This window comes from Melanostigma gelatinosum, assembly GCF_949748355.1.
Source record: "Melanostigma gelatinosum genome assembly, chromosome: 10".
Classification (NCBI taxonomy): domain Eukaryota; kingdom Metazoa; phylum Chordata; class Actinopteri; order Perciformes; family Zoarcidae; genus Melanostigma; species Melanostigma gelatinosum.
Window position 1 is genome coordinate 7,243,272 of NC_136643.1, and position 14,284 is coordinate 7,257,555.

Here is a 14,284-nt window from a genome sequence, read left to right on the forward strand (position 1 = left end):
AGACTGAACCTCCTCCACATGTGTCACCTTCCTGTTGTTGTCAGACAGTTTGAGGTCTCTGTGCACTGTGTTTGTGTCGAGTGTGAGTTCACAGGAATCTGATGGAGAGAACAAGACACAACACAGCTGCAGTTATTAATCGATCATGTGTTTGATGATGACATCAGAGATGTGAATGAGTGATGTCACAGTTTGAAGATGCTTTGTTTCCATGAATCAAACTCAAAGCACACTTACACTTCCTCAGACCTGGTCTGGACCATCGGACTCCAGCAGGCTCCACCCTGAAAGGAGGAGGGGGGTCAGAGCAGCATGGAGACATGGACATGACATCGCTCTCACACACAGAGCATTGTTATTCATCTTCACATGAGCACTTATTATTCATCAGCTCATACTCTGTGACTTCACTGGAGCTTCTTCTGATTGGCCCATGACGACAGCTCATTATCTTCACTTATTCATGATGTATTATTATCAGTGTTATATTGACCATCATCATCCATTTCACACTCAGTTTCCTCTCCAGTCAGTCAGTGAGTCACATGTTTGGACCTGCACATACTAACATGCGTAAATTGAGAAGAAAAAAACCAACAAAAGTCGCCTTCAAAATAAAAGCAATGCAGCTCTATTCTGTGCATGATGTACTCATTTACGATTTATTCCTAATTTCCCAATGGCCTCGCACGGCAACAGCCGCACGGCAACAGCCGCACGGCAACAGCTCGAGGGCCCGATGTGGCCCGCGAGCCGTACAATGCCCAGGTCTGCTCTCACCGCTCTGTGTTTGGTCTCCAGCACCTCCTGAGGGAAACATCTGTCTCTTTAGCTGCTAAATGCTCCACTATGTTCAGCAGCTCGTCTCTAACTGAGTCTGTCTGCTGTTTGCTGCTCATCACAGCTTGTTGGATGGAAACAGCTGCTGCTGGAAACACTGAGACTCAAGCAAACAGGAAATGTGCTGCAGAACCAAAACCAGGAGCTAAAAGAGGCTGAAACGCTGTAGAGCTGCAGAGATGGAGACGGTTCTCTGTGGGTTCATCACCACCACACGACTCTTCACCGTCACACAGAGTCAGCTGATCCGTTGTCAATATAGAATATTGATTGTTGGTGTTTTGGTCCTGACAAGTGTTGATAAAATTAGCTTATATACAGTTTAATTAATAGCTAGCTTATATACAGCTTTAAGTAGCAACTAGCTTATATACAGTTTAATTAATAGCTAGCTTATATACAGCTTAATCAGCAACTAGCTTATACATACAGTTTAATTAATCACTAGCATATTTGTAGTTTTAATAACCATTAGCTTATGCAGCTCTATTAACCACTTATACAGTGCTCACAGCATACACTAAGGCCAGAGAGAAGCAGGAGGAAGGTTACTGATTTAACTGCGTCACAAGGAACAGGACGCCATCTTTAGAGAAGATAAGAAAGACACAATGGACAGTTAGATTCAAGCGAGGGACAACGCCCCAACAGAGCCCAACTCCTTCACACACTCTTTCTCAGGTCTTGTCTCATGCAACACCTCACTCACACTGATGGAAACCAACGCCTACTGGGAGGGGCCAAGGTGGATGGACATCCACGGCTAACATCCAGGTGCCATAACGTACAAACGTGCCACGCCTGCATCTTTGACTTTGACCAATGTGTATCAAGGGGTGGACCCCCTATATTAAGGTTCACGCTGATGTGTTCAAGCGTGTCTCATGGTGAATCTCTGCGAAGTTCAACCATTAGCACCCAAGCTTGTTTGATGGCTGGGCTGAATAACTCTGTTGATAAATAAATCTATTGCTTTGATATAACTATACGCCTCTGAGAGCTTTCTGTTTCATTCTTAAACCTGCTCTAAGTGTGAAAGACAGTTTATTTTCACAACAAATTGGTGGAGGATGCGGGCAAACTTTGATACGGAGCTTCAGGTTGGAATGATAACAGGCCTCTCTTTGTGATTCCAGATAAAGGCGCATCTCTCCTCTGAGGCTGGGAACCCGATAATTGCCATCGGAGCGAGCTTGCAGTTTCGGGGAGTCTGATTCGTACCGGTACATCTCAAGGTGAGGCAGAAACCTATTTGACTGAATTCTGCAATATTGTATTCATAGCCATAATCCAAATTTTCTCAGACTGTCCGAACTGTAAGTATTGCGTAGTCATAAAAGTATTGTAAAGAGTAATCACACAGCAGCAGGGTTGTTCAGCCCAGCATTTGGGGTTTTTGTACATATGCGTGAATGAGTCCAGCAGAAGACGTTAGATAAAAGGCGAAAAGATTGCGCACCTGTGGCTGCTGCTAGATGTGTAGTAATGTGAGCCGTGTCACGCGCCTTTTCTGTCGCTGTCACGCGCCTCGCATGAAGCGCTCAAATTCCTGCCACAAATAAAGCGTAATCTTTAACGTAATTATAAGACGTCTTGGGCTACGAAGAAATTGCATAACATGACGGGATATATGTATATGTCATTGCTGTCATTGATAAACGGTATTGAGAAAAACTGACTGTGGAATTCCCATATTGAGAGCATCGAGTCTTAGGACATTAACTCGTGTGTGGCGATCCAGTGGAAAATAGTGTTACTCTGCTTAGAGTTTCCTTAACGAAGTTTCTGGACGAGAGCACAGAATTTAATTATATCGGTGTGTTGTTAATAACGGAAGAAAGTAGCTACGAGCGGACAGGTCCAGAGTAGAGGCCTAAGCTACTTAAAAGTGTGTTAAATTGTGTAGTTGTTGTACTGCGCAAATGGTGTAGTGGTTAATATAACGGTCTTCCATGCGGTAGGCCCGGGATCGGATCCCGGCTGTAACATTGTTTTTGACAATAAGCAGCGGCCGTTGTGATGTATTAAAGAGCAGCGCTCTTTGATTTGTGTGTAGGATAGGGAAAGAATTGATTATAATTTGACTGTTTGTTTGCTGAAAAAGCATTTGTTTGTCATTTGTATCGTGATCGAGAGATCATCGATACGCCAGTCTGTTTGCTGAGTTTCAATATATAGAAATTGTTGTTGAAGATACGCTGATGTAAAATAGTGTGTCTAAAAAAGAGCATTGTCCACGTCCTCGTGGACGGCAGTGTATGTTTTAATTTGTGTATTAATTGTCTTCAGAGACAGCAGTGTATGTTCTAATTTGTGTTCATTGTTTCACTGCATTTGTAAAGATATTAATTTCCTTCTAGACCGTATTTGTGAATTGTGCGCATTTCAGATTTGATTTTAATTTGTGTTTATCATTTGACTGTGTTTGTTTGCTGAGAAGCAGTTTGTCATTTGTGCGGTGGCCAAGAGGTCAGTCAGCACAGCAGTCGGTTTGCTGAGTTTGGAGAAAGTGGATTAACTGTCGAGTGTTCAGAGACGGCAGCGTGTGATTTTGATTATTTGGTATGAATGAGTGTGACTATTTGAAGCGTACATGAGCGAGCTGAGAGCTGCTGCTGAGGTGTACGTTTTAACTTTTGTTTATTATCTGACTGCATTTGTAAAAACCTATCCACTTTCTCTGAGACCGTGTTTGTGATCTGTGCGCATTTTCAGATAACGCAGTGTATGGATTCACTTTTGTTTAAATGAGTGTGATTGTTTTAAGCGTGTATATGAGAGAAGGAGTGCTGAAAGCTGTGAAAAAGTTTGTGCGTTCCTAGGAGAGACACACAGCTGAGACCTTGATTTGTGGTTGAACATGTTCGTGTGTTGTTTCAAAGTTTGATATTCAGTGCAACAGAAAACACACATTATACACAAGCGTTGCACTCACACACACACATAAAACATTAGAATAGACTGAGAGACAGCTGAGGGTTAATCTAAGTGTTAGTTTTATTGGAGTAGGTATAAAGACTTCAGATATAGTGGAATTTGTCTTTCATAGGGACCATCAGCAAAGTTTAATGCGGAAACACAGCAGCCACTCATTCAGCCAAACAGACGCTAAAATTAGGGAGTCAGCTAATTCAAAAGCGAACACAGAGAAGCCATTCATTCAGTCAAGACAGGCGCTGGGAATATTGGGGAGTTAGACTATTCCTGATAAGAAAGCACAGGTGCTGCGGCCTTGATTTGTTTCCGACTGCAAGGACAGAGAGCTGAAGACACAAGTTTAAAAAAAAAAAAAAAAAGGCTTGCTGTCTGCCTTATAAAACATCGCGTTACAGCCATTGATTGAGTAATTAAAAACATAGCAGTTCACACCTAGCAGGGGTAAAAAAGGGGGATTTGTAAATAAAATATATTCATACACTGTTAAATAATACGCGTTATACTTGTAAAGCTTATATTGCGGAGTTGTGAGGTCACTGTATGTAGGTCAAAAACGCCGAAAGGAGCATTCCGTCATCCTTTCGTACGACAGGAACAGATAACAGTGACCCTGGAAAGTAACTGCTTGCTTACACCATCAGATTAGGGCTGAAAATTGCCATCTTAGTATAATGGACAAGAGCTTTTGTGTCTATTCACACAGAGACTTCGAAATAAATTTATAACTATACTGTTTTCGTCCTCTTCACCATAAGTGTTAATAATAAAATAGATCAACATTTCACACACACACACGTTCCAGAGAAAAGCAAGGTTGTGGTCGTGAGCCAGTGTGAATGACGTGGTTCAGAGCTCACACATGTCATTTGAAGGCATAAGAGGAGTTTTGGCTCCCTCTGCTGGCACTTCACGAACTGGGAAAAAAAAAAAAAAAAAAAAAACATTTGACATGAGTTTTGGCTTTTCTGTGGCCACTTCAGGAACTGCAACAGGAACAGTGGACAGGAGCTTTGGCTCCATCTGGTGGACATTTGAGAATACTGAATTCAGACTTTTTTATTGAAAACATTGCAGAGGAGGAAGTCATGTCAGCAAAAGTGAGCACTTATCTGTGCAATTTGGAGAATGACTGCTGCAACTATTAGCCTCAAAAGAGAACCAAGGTCCAAACATGTAGGAGACAAGTCACTTTCCTGGGTCGCATCCTCTCATCAAGCGACCCACAGACCCACAGCCCACAGCCCACAGAGAAAGCATCCTCCATCATGAAACACCTCAGCCCCACTAGTTTGAACACAAGAAGCAGAAGATGTGTTCACCATTCTCAAGCAGACTCTGTCACGTGCATCGGCACTTCAAGAATTGACTATTCACTCCCTTTCCACCTAGATGTTTCTGAACAAAAAAGAGGGATGGTAAATGCAGTTTTGTATCAGAAAAAAGGGGGAGAAAGAGAGGTACTCATGTATCACTCATCAAAACTGGACCCAGTTGAAGTTGGACAATCCACCTGTACAAGACACATGGCGGCAATTGCAAAGGCGATTGAGAAAACATCCCACATTGTCATGTGCCACCCTCTGAAAATCCACACACATCATGGTGTGGCTGCATTCCTCCTAAGCAAAGAATTCACGTTCGGAGCTGCAAGAAAATCGAAAATTCAAAAAGAATGCACAAGAGCACACATTGCCTATGAAACAGGAGGAATCAATATGGCGTCATCACTACAACAGGGAGATCAACCACACAGCTGCGAAGCAAGGGCAATCATTGAAAACAAACTAAGGCCAGACTTAGGAAATACACCAATCCCAGGAGCAGAAATGTGGTTATACACGGACGGATGTTGCTACAAAGGAGATGAAGGAAACATAGCATCCTATGCTGTGGTGAGACAATTCGAAGACATGGAACACACAATAGTAGCATCAGGTATCCTACCTCAACCAGCATCAGCACAACTGGCAGAAGTCGAAGCGCTCATACAAGCCTTAAAAATAGCAGAAGGAAAATCAGTAAACATCTTCACCGATTCTGCTTACGCACATGGAGCAGCTCACGTGGATGGGCCCATGTGGCGAAGAAGAGGATTCACGACATCAATGGACGCACCCATCAAACACAAGAAAGAAATCATGGCACTGGTGGAAGCTATGAGCCTACCAAACAGAGTGGCAATCATGAAATGCAAAGGACATGATGGCAAAGCAAGAACCAGAATAAGTATGGGAAACGACATGGCAGATGAAGCTGCTAAAGAAGTAGGAGGATACAGACCAAAACAGATGGTTCTGAAAATAGCCATACAAGAACCAGAAATCACTGAAGAAACACTGATTGACATACAGAAGAAGGCTGGACCATACGAATGGTCCGAATGGCAAAGGAAAGGAGCAACAAAAAGAGAAAGTGGACTTTGGAGATCCCATGATGACAGAGTGGTAGCACCAGCAGAATTGTGTGTCTCACTGATACCAGAGGCACATGGACCAACGCATGAAGGAAAGAAAAGAACATTGCAAAGAATGCAAGTATTGTGGTGGCATCCACACATGGAAAGTATGGTGTCCCTCTTCTGCGACGAATGCACCACCTGTGGGGATCATAATGTGAAGAAACCGTACAAAACACCTATGGGCTCTTATCCTGTACCATCAGCCTGCTTCCAAGACATCAGCATAGACTTTACTGACATGGGACATGAAAATAGAGTACAAGGAAAAAGGTACATCTTGGTAATGGTGGACAGATTCTCAAAGTGGGTGGAGGCAATCCCAACTAAAAGAGAAGACGCACAGACAGTAATAAAGTGGTTGCAAACAGAACTGATACCTCGCTATGGTGTTCCTAGATGCATAAGGTCCGATAATGGTTCACATTTCAGTAATAAGCATTTGCAGGAAGTGGAAGCCAGACTAGGAATCAGACATAGATATGGATCAGTGTATCATCCACAGTCACAAGGACTGGTAGAGAGGGCAAATCAGACGCTAAAATCAAAAATAGCGACGACATGTGTAGCATCAAAGCTGACATGGGTTGAAATTTTACCACTAGCTCTAATGGCAATGAGGAGCGCACAAGGAAATAAGACGCATCTTTCACCAGATGAGTTAATGACAAGGAGGCAAATGCCTGGTCCTCCAAGAGACGGTAGTCATATACATAGATGTACATATACATAGATGTGCAGCAAGTTGAAATGAAGGCTTATATGACTGCATTAATCATTCTCACGGAGGCTCTCTCCAAACAGGTCCAGCGAACCAGTGCAGCTGACCAGGAAAAGGTAAAAAATCTCATCCGAGTGGGTGACTGGGTCAGGGTCAAAGTTCATAAGAGAAAGTGGACTGACCCCAGGTGGACAGGGCCGTACGAAGTGAAGGAGGTTACTTCACACTCGGTCCAAGTCATAGGTAAAGCAGGAGCACCTTGGCACCACCTGTCACACTGTGCCCCAGCACCTGAGCCGTCCAGACCTCTAGCAGAGGTCCGAGGTAATCTGACGCAAAATGCATAATTTGTTTTGTAAATTGTAATTTGACTTTTCAGCAACCACCAACAGGTGATCCAATTAGCTACAGGACATGGAAACGACAATGTTTGGATAAATTGAATTGTTGATAATGCTATAAAAAACAAAATGAGTGGCTGTATAGCTTGTGCTGCAGCTAGACCAGCTAGGTTCACCGAACCAGCACCACTATATCCTGAATCTGACCCAACAGGATACGCGTGCATGACAAATATGACTAAAAAGGCTACTCCACCAAATTGCACGACTCTGGCATCCATATTTAAAGTACAAAACCTGACCCAACGCAGACGCAGACATATCTTAGCAAAAAGAGCAGCTGGAACTGAGTTCAGTCTGGACAAAGGTCCAACCTACATAGATGCAATCGGAGTGCCCAGAGGAGTGCCTAATGAATACAAATTGATAGACCAAATTGCAGCAGGTTTTGAGAGTATCGCAAGTATTATTCCATGGATAACAGTGAATAAAAATGTTGATCGTATTAATTATGTGCATTACAATGTTCTTCGTTTGGCTAATCATACTAGGGATGCAATAGAGGGTCTGGCTGAGCAGCTGGCCCCAACTTCTTTGATTGCTGTGCAAAACAGAATGGCTTTGGACATGTTGCTTGCTGAAAAAGGAGGTGTTTGCTCAATGTTTGGAGACCTGTGTTGCACTATCATCCCCAACAACACTGCGCCGGACGGTTCAGTCACAAAAGCACTGAATAGTCTGAGGGCACTGTCAAACGAAATGCAGGAAGCATCAGGTGTGAACAATCCATTTGGAGATTGGATGGAAAACATGTTTGGAAAATGGAAGCACCTGATCTTGTCAATAGCAGTGTCAGTGGGAGTGTTCATTGCAATACTGGTGTCATGTGGATGTTGTATAATACCCTGTATTCGTTCTTTGGTTGGCCGTCTTATCACCACTGCCCTCTCCAAGGAACCACCTCCACCCCCTCCTTATGGAGCTTACCCAGTATGGGAAGAGCAGAACAGCCTGGTAGGGTCAGGAGAGGCAGAGGCAGACACCAGCGTGTGAACAGGGTAGGAAAGTTAAGAAAGTGACGTCCTTCAGACGTCAAGAGAGGGATTTGTTGATAAAATTAGCTTATATACAGTTTAATTAATAGCTAGCTTATATACAGCTTTAAGTAGCAACTAGCTTATATACAGTTTAATTAATAGCTAGCTTATATACAGCTTAATCAGCAACTAGCTTATACATACAGTTTAATTAATCACTAGCATATTTGTAGTTTTAATAACCATTAGCTTATGCAGCTCTATTAACCACTTATACAGTGCTCACAGCATACACTAAGGCCAGAGAGAAGCAGGAGGAAGGTTACTGATTTAACTGCGTCACAAGGAACAGGACGCCATCTTTAGAGAAGATAAGAAAGACACAATGGACAGTTAGATTCAAGCGAGGGACAACGCCCCAACAGAGCCCAACTCCTTCACACACTCTTTCTCAGGTCTTGTCTCATGCAACACCTCACTCACACTGATGGAAACCAACGCCTACTGGGAGGGGCCAAGGTGGATGGACATCCACGGCTTCCATCCAGGTGCCATAACGTACAAACGTGCCACGCCTGCATCTTTGACTTTGACCAATGTGTATCAAGGGGTGGACCCCCTATATTAAGGTTCACGCTGATGTGTTCAAGCGTGTCTCATGGTGAATCTCTGCGAAGTTCAACCATTAGCACCCAAGCTTGTTTGATGGCTGGGCTGAATAACTCTGTTGATAAATAAATCTATTGCTTTGATATAACTATACGCCTCTGAGAGCTTTCTGTTTCATTCTTAAACCTGCTCTAAGTGTGAAAGACAGTTTATTTTCACAACACAAGCGACCTCTTGTGTTTGTGTAATAATGACGGTTGTCTCTCAGCAGTAAAGGAGGAAGTATCCTGAAATCACTACAGCGCCACAAACCCTCTGATGGAGGAGGTCGGGGGGATGGTTGGATGTACGAAGCTGTTCACATCCCGTCTCCTAGCAACAGTCAACACTGGTTTCTATTATCTGTAATCTGGGGTGAAAATATTACAGTTCAAGTCCGTCTGCAGCCACAGAGCACTGCCTGTGTCCCCCTAGAGCTCTGGTCCAGTCCTCAATAAACCTCTTTGGGCTCTGACACACCACGTCCACAACCAGCTGCTGGTTCTTCACTGAGCGTCTGTGGCCGACTGTCACCTGTACTTTCAACAAGTCGACTCTTCTCAGCCAGGGAACTGTCTCTCAGTGCAAAACAAACCACAACAGTAAAGCTGAACTCCTTTAGAACAGCAAAACATTCATATTGTGATGATTCATCAAGACGGTTAAAACTGATTGTTTTTGTCTTTTCACAATAATGTCTGAACTAAAGAGCAACACACACTGGTGACAGATGACGAGCATCAAAACATCAACTATTGTTTGATACGAGTCCACAAACCTGCAGCGTGACGACGCTGACACATGTCAACCCAGCGTGTCAGGATGCACCACTCTCCTATTTACTCATGTTGAAACAAGACAACGCTCCAGAAAGACAACAGTTTCATCACCTTCCCTCCCTGTTGGGCTCATCCTGGCTACTGTTCCCTGATACTTCTGTCTGTGTTGATGGTCTGATGTGGGACACAAACAGTCTGATGAGTCTCTGGTAGTTTGAGGTCAGCTTGGTGTGTCAGGGTCATATTAACCAGGCTGACAGTGTGACAGAGAACAAGTCTCCAGCTCGACCTCCTCCATCAGACTGAGTGTCTGTGGCTGCAGCTCTTCATACCTGAGAGTTTCCAGTCTCCAGTGTGGATCCTTCTGTCCAGCAGACAGCAGCTCCACTCCTGAGTCTCCTGGATGATTGTAGCTCAGGTCCAGCTCTCTCAGATGGGAGGGGTTGGAGCTCAGAGCTGAGACCAGAGAAGCACAGCCTTCCTCTGTGATGTTACAGCCTGACAGGCTGCCAACACACAAAACAACACACATGTCACATGATCTGAGGGAACTGTGAGGCTGGAAGGTTACTGCAGTACTGAGATACTGTCGGCGACTGTGGGGTCACATTAACATAGTGACTGATTGTTTTCTAATCACAACCAAACACCCATTAAAGTCTATCAACAATCTGAATCTGAACATTACTGATAACTCTCATCACTCTCTGAAATTTCAAGTTATAAAAGCAGAGTGAGAAAAAAAAACAATATTAGATATGTTTATAGAAATATATTCAAATTAAATAATTGATTGAAATCATGAAAGCAGAGACGATCTTATGAAGGTTTCAAGTTTACCCATTCATAAAAATAAGGACATTCATTGAATCCTGACCTGAGAGTTTCCAGTTCACAGTGAGGACTCTCCAGTCCAGCAGACAGCAGCTTCACTCCTGAATCCTGCAGGTTGTTGTTACTCAGGTCCATCTCTCTCAGACTAGAGGACTGGGAGCTGAGAACTGAGGACAGAGCTTCACAGCTTCTCTCTGAGAGGTTACAGTCACTCAGTCTGAAGAGACAATGATGAAGAAAAATAAGCAATATGTAGTAAAGACAAAGTATTTAAGTTATGATATATCGAAGGCCAAAGCACAAAACTTCCTATCTGCAGAATTTTCTGATTGCCGGATTTCATTTTGGATGATGAGAACAAGGAAGGCTGTTCATATTCAGCCTGTTTTAAAATACTCCCGCCCCTTTATTGAAACTTAATTTGGAGCATCATTTTGAAGAACCTCTTCCAACTTGCACCAAATGATGGAAAGATTGCAAAGAGGGCAAAGAACCTCCTATCTGCAAAATTATCCAGGCATTTTTCAGAAAGGAGGTTTTGCTCTTCGGCCATCGATATGAATCTAACTCTCTGTACTTACAGAGCTTTGTTGGAGGCTTTGACCACTGGCAGGAGCCTCAGAAGAGCCTCCTCTGAAGCAGAGTATTTCTTCAGGTCAAACACGTCCAGATCTTTTCCTGATGACAGTAAGATGAAGACCAGAGCTGACCACTGAGCAGGAGACAGTTCATCAGTGGAGAGACGTCCTGAACTCAGGGACTGTTGGATCTCCTCCACTAGAGAACCATCATTCAGTTCATTCAGACAGTGGAACAGATTGATGCTTTTCTCTGGAGACACATCCTCACTGATCTTCTTCTTGATGTACTGGACTGTTCTCTGATTGGTCTGTGAGCTACTTCCTGTCTGTGTCAGCAGACCTCGTAGGAGAGTCTGATTGGTCTGCAGTGAAAGACCCAGGAGGAAGCGGAGGAACAAGTCCAGGTGTCCATTTGGACTCTGTAAGGCCTTGTCCACAGCACTCTGGTAGAGACGTGTTGGTTTAGGTTTGTCTCTGAAGACTTTAGACAACCGGGAGATTGTTGGCTCTTCTGACAGCAGATTGACTCCAGAGTTGATGACGGTCAGATGGACATGAAGAGCAGCCAGAAACTCCTGAACACTCAGATGGACGAAGCAGAAGACCTTGTCCTGGTACAGTCCTCTCTCCTCTCTAAAGATCTGTGTGAACACTCCTGAGTACACTGAGGCTGCTCTGATGTCGATGCCACACTCTGTCAGGTCGGATTCATAGAAGATCAGGTTCCCTTTCTGCAGCTGATCAAAAGCCAGTTTCCCCAGAGACTCAGTCATCTTCCTGCTCTCTGGACTCCAGTGTGGATCTGTCTCAGCTCCTCCATCATACTTGACCTTCTTCAGTTTGGACTGAACCACCAGGAAGTGGATGTACATCTCAGTCAGGGTCTTGGGCAGCTCTCCTCCCTCTCTGGTCTTCAACACATCCTCCAGAACTGTAGCAGTGATCCAGCAGAAGACTGGGATGTGGCACATGATGTGGAGGCTTCGTGAGGTCTTGATGTGGGAGATGATCCTGCTGGCCTGCTCCTCATCTCTGAACCTCTTCCTGAAGTACTCCTCCTTCTGTGGGTCAGTGAACCCTCTGACCTCTGTCACCATGCCAACACACTCAGGAGGGATCTGATTGGCTGCTGCAGGTCGTGTGGTGATCCAGAGGCGAGCAGAGGGAAGCAGTTTCCCCCTGAAGAGGTTTGTCAGCAGCACATCCACTGAGGTGGACTCTGTAACATCAGTCAGGACCTCATTGTTGGTGAAGTCCAGAGGAAGTCGACACTCATCCAGACCGTCAAAGATGAACAGAACCAGGAACTCTTCAAACCTGCAGATTCCTGCTGCTTTGGTTTCACTGAAGAAGTGATGAACAAGTTGCACCAAGCTGAACTGTTTCTCTTTCAGCACATTCAGCTCTCTGAAGGTGAATGGAAATGTGAACTGTATGTCCTGGTGGTCTTTGTCTTCAGCCCAGTCCAGAGTGAACTTCTGTGTTAAGACTGTTTTCCCAATGCCAGCCACTCCCTTTGTCATCACTGTTCTGATTGGTTCCTCTCCTCCAGGTGAGGCTTTAAAGAGGTCTTCTTGTCTGATGGTTGTTTCTGGTCTGTTTGGTTTCCTGGATGCTGTTTCAATCTGTCTGACCTCGTGTTGATCATTGACCCCTGCAGTCCCTCTCTCTGTGATGTAGAGCTCTGTGTACATCTGATTCAGAAGGGTTGGGTTTCCTGCTTTAGCGATCCCCTCAAACACACACTGGAACTTCTTCTTCAGGTTAGATTTGAGTTCACGCTGACAAACTGGAGCAAGAAGTCCTGAATGAACACAACAAAGAAGATCAATGAGTCAAAGAATAGACTTCAACATGTCATTTCCTCACAGAATGAGTCTATGAATACATGTTGGTCCATCTCTTGAGACGTTAGTAAACGTCACATTTATCCAGCATGTTGAATCTTTAGAGAAATCCTCTTACTGCTCTGCAGACAGTCAGCCAGCTCCTCCTGCTTCATTCTCCTCAGGAAGTGCAGTGTGATCTTCTCAAATGCCTCTCTGCTGCTCCTCCTCTGCTCTTCATCCTCACCGTCCAACACCTCCTCATCCTCCCTCTGACTCTCTAAGCATTCTGGGTAATCTGAACTCACAACCTTCTGGATCTTCTGCAGCTCGTTCTTCACAAAAGTGAGGATGTTCTCCTCCAGCAGCTGGAACAGAACATTCTATGAATGACACAAACTAAAAGCATGGAAGCAAACATCAGATCCATGTTGGACAGACTGACGATCCACTGGTCTACAGAGTGCAGCACGGAGATGATTGTGAACACAAGAGATGTAACAGTAGTTGTACATGTACAGACCATGAATATGGAGTCCAGGTGTGTTTGATGCTGCTGGGCAGACGGACCTCTGGGAACCTCTGAGCTCTGCTGGTCCTCTCTGTGGAGGAATCATGAAGAATCAGCTCACATTGTGTGTGTCCACACAGAGACCAACACAAGGTAAAGGTCCATGAAGTGATGTGTGGATGTGGATCAGATGAGTCCCTGTAGTGGTAAAGGTTCACTAGTCCTGCTGATCCCTCTGAGAATCAACAGCTCAGTCTTTCAGCTCACTGTTTTCTTCACCAGTCAGTTTGCTTTAGTCCCAACAGCTCTCACCAAGCCCTCCATGGAGCTCTCCCTCCCTCACTCTACACTGCTGAAGTGCCCTGGAGCAAGGCACCCAGAACCTCCAGCTGCTCCAGTGGAGCGTCTCAGTGTCAGACTGGTTGTACTGGGCAGCTCCCAGTGTGAATGTGTTTCAATGAAGAAGAGTGTTGGTGCTCAGAGAACTTCATCTGAGTCAGTAAAGGGTTAAAACCTGGAGATCTCACCACAGAGAGTCTGATAGAAACACATCATCATCTTCATCATCATCACCATCACCATCATCACCATCATCACCATCATCACCATCATCATCACTTTGCTTTCATCATCAGTTTGAAATCCTCACCTTTCATCAACAGAGTGGCGTCCATCTTTGAAGTATATAGGACGACCCATAGACCAGTCACTCTTCATGGACACACAGCTGGGTCCAGGTTCAGGTTCAGGTCCAGGTTCAGGTTCAGGTTCAGG

At 44.5% G+C, this 14,284-nt stretch overlaps 1 pseudogene across 1 annotated transcript; it reads right to left on the reverse strand.

The window, feature by feature from the left end:
- Positions 1-40: 40 nt before the first annotated feature.
- LOC306783465 (protein NLRC3-like) lies at positions 41-13,595 on the reverse strand (annotated as a pseudogene). The gene is made up of 6 exons: positions 13,523-13,595; positions 13,139-13,367; positions 11,174-12,977; positions 10,636-10,809; positions 10,091-10,264; positions 41-98 (listed from the first exon to the last, which is right to left on the reverse strand). The product of its transcript is annotated as a protein NLRC3-like (transcript).
- Positions 13,596-14,284: the final 689 nt, after the last annotated feature.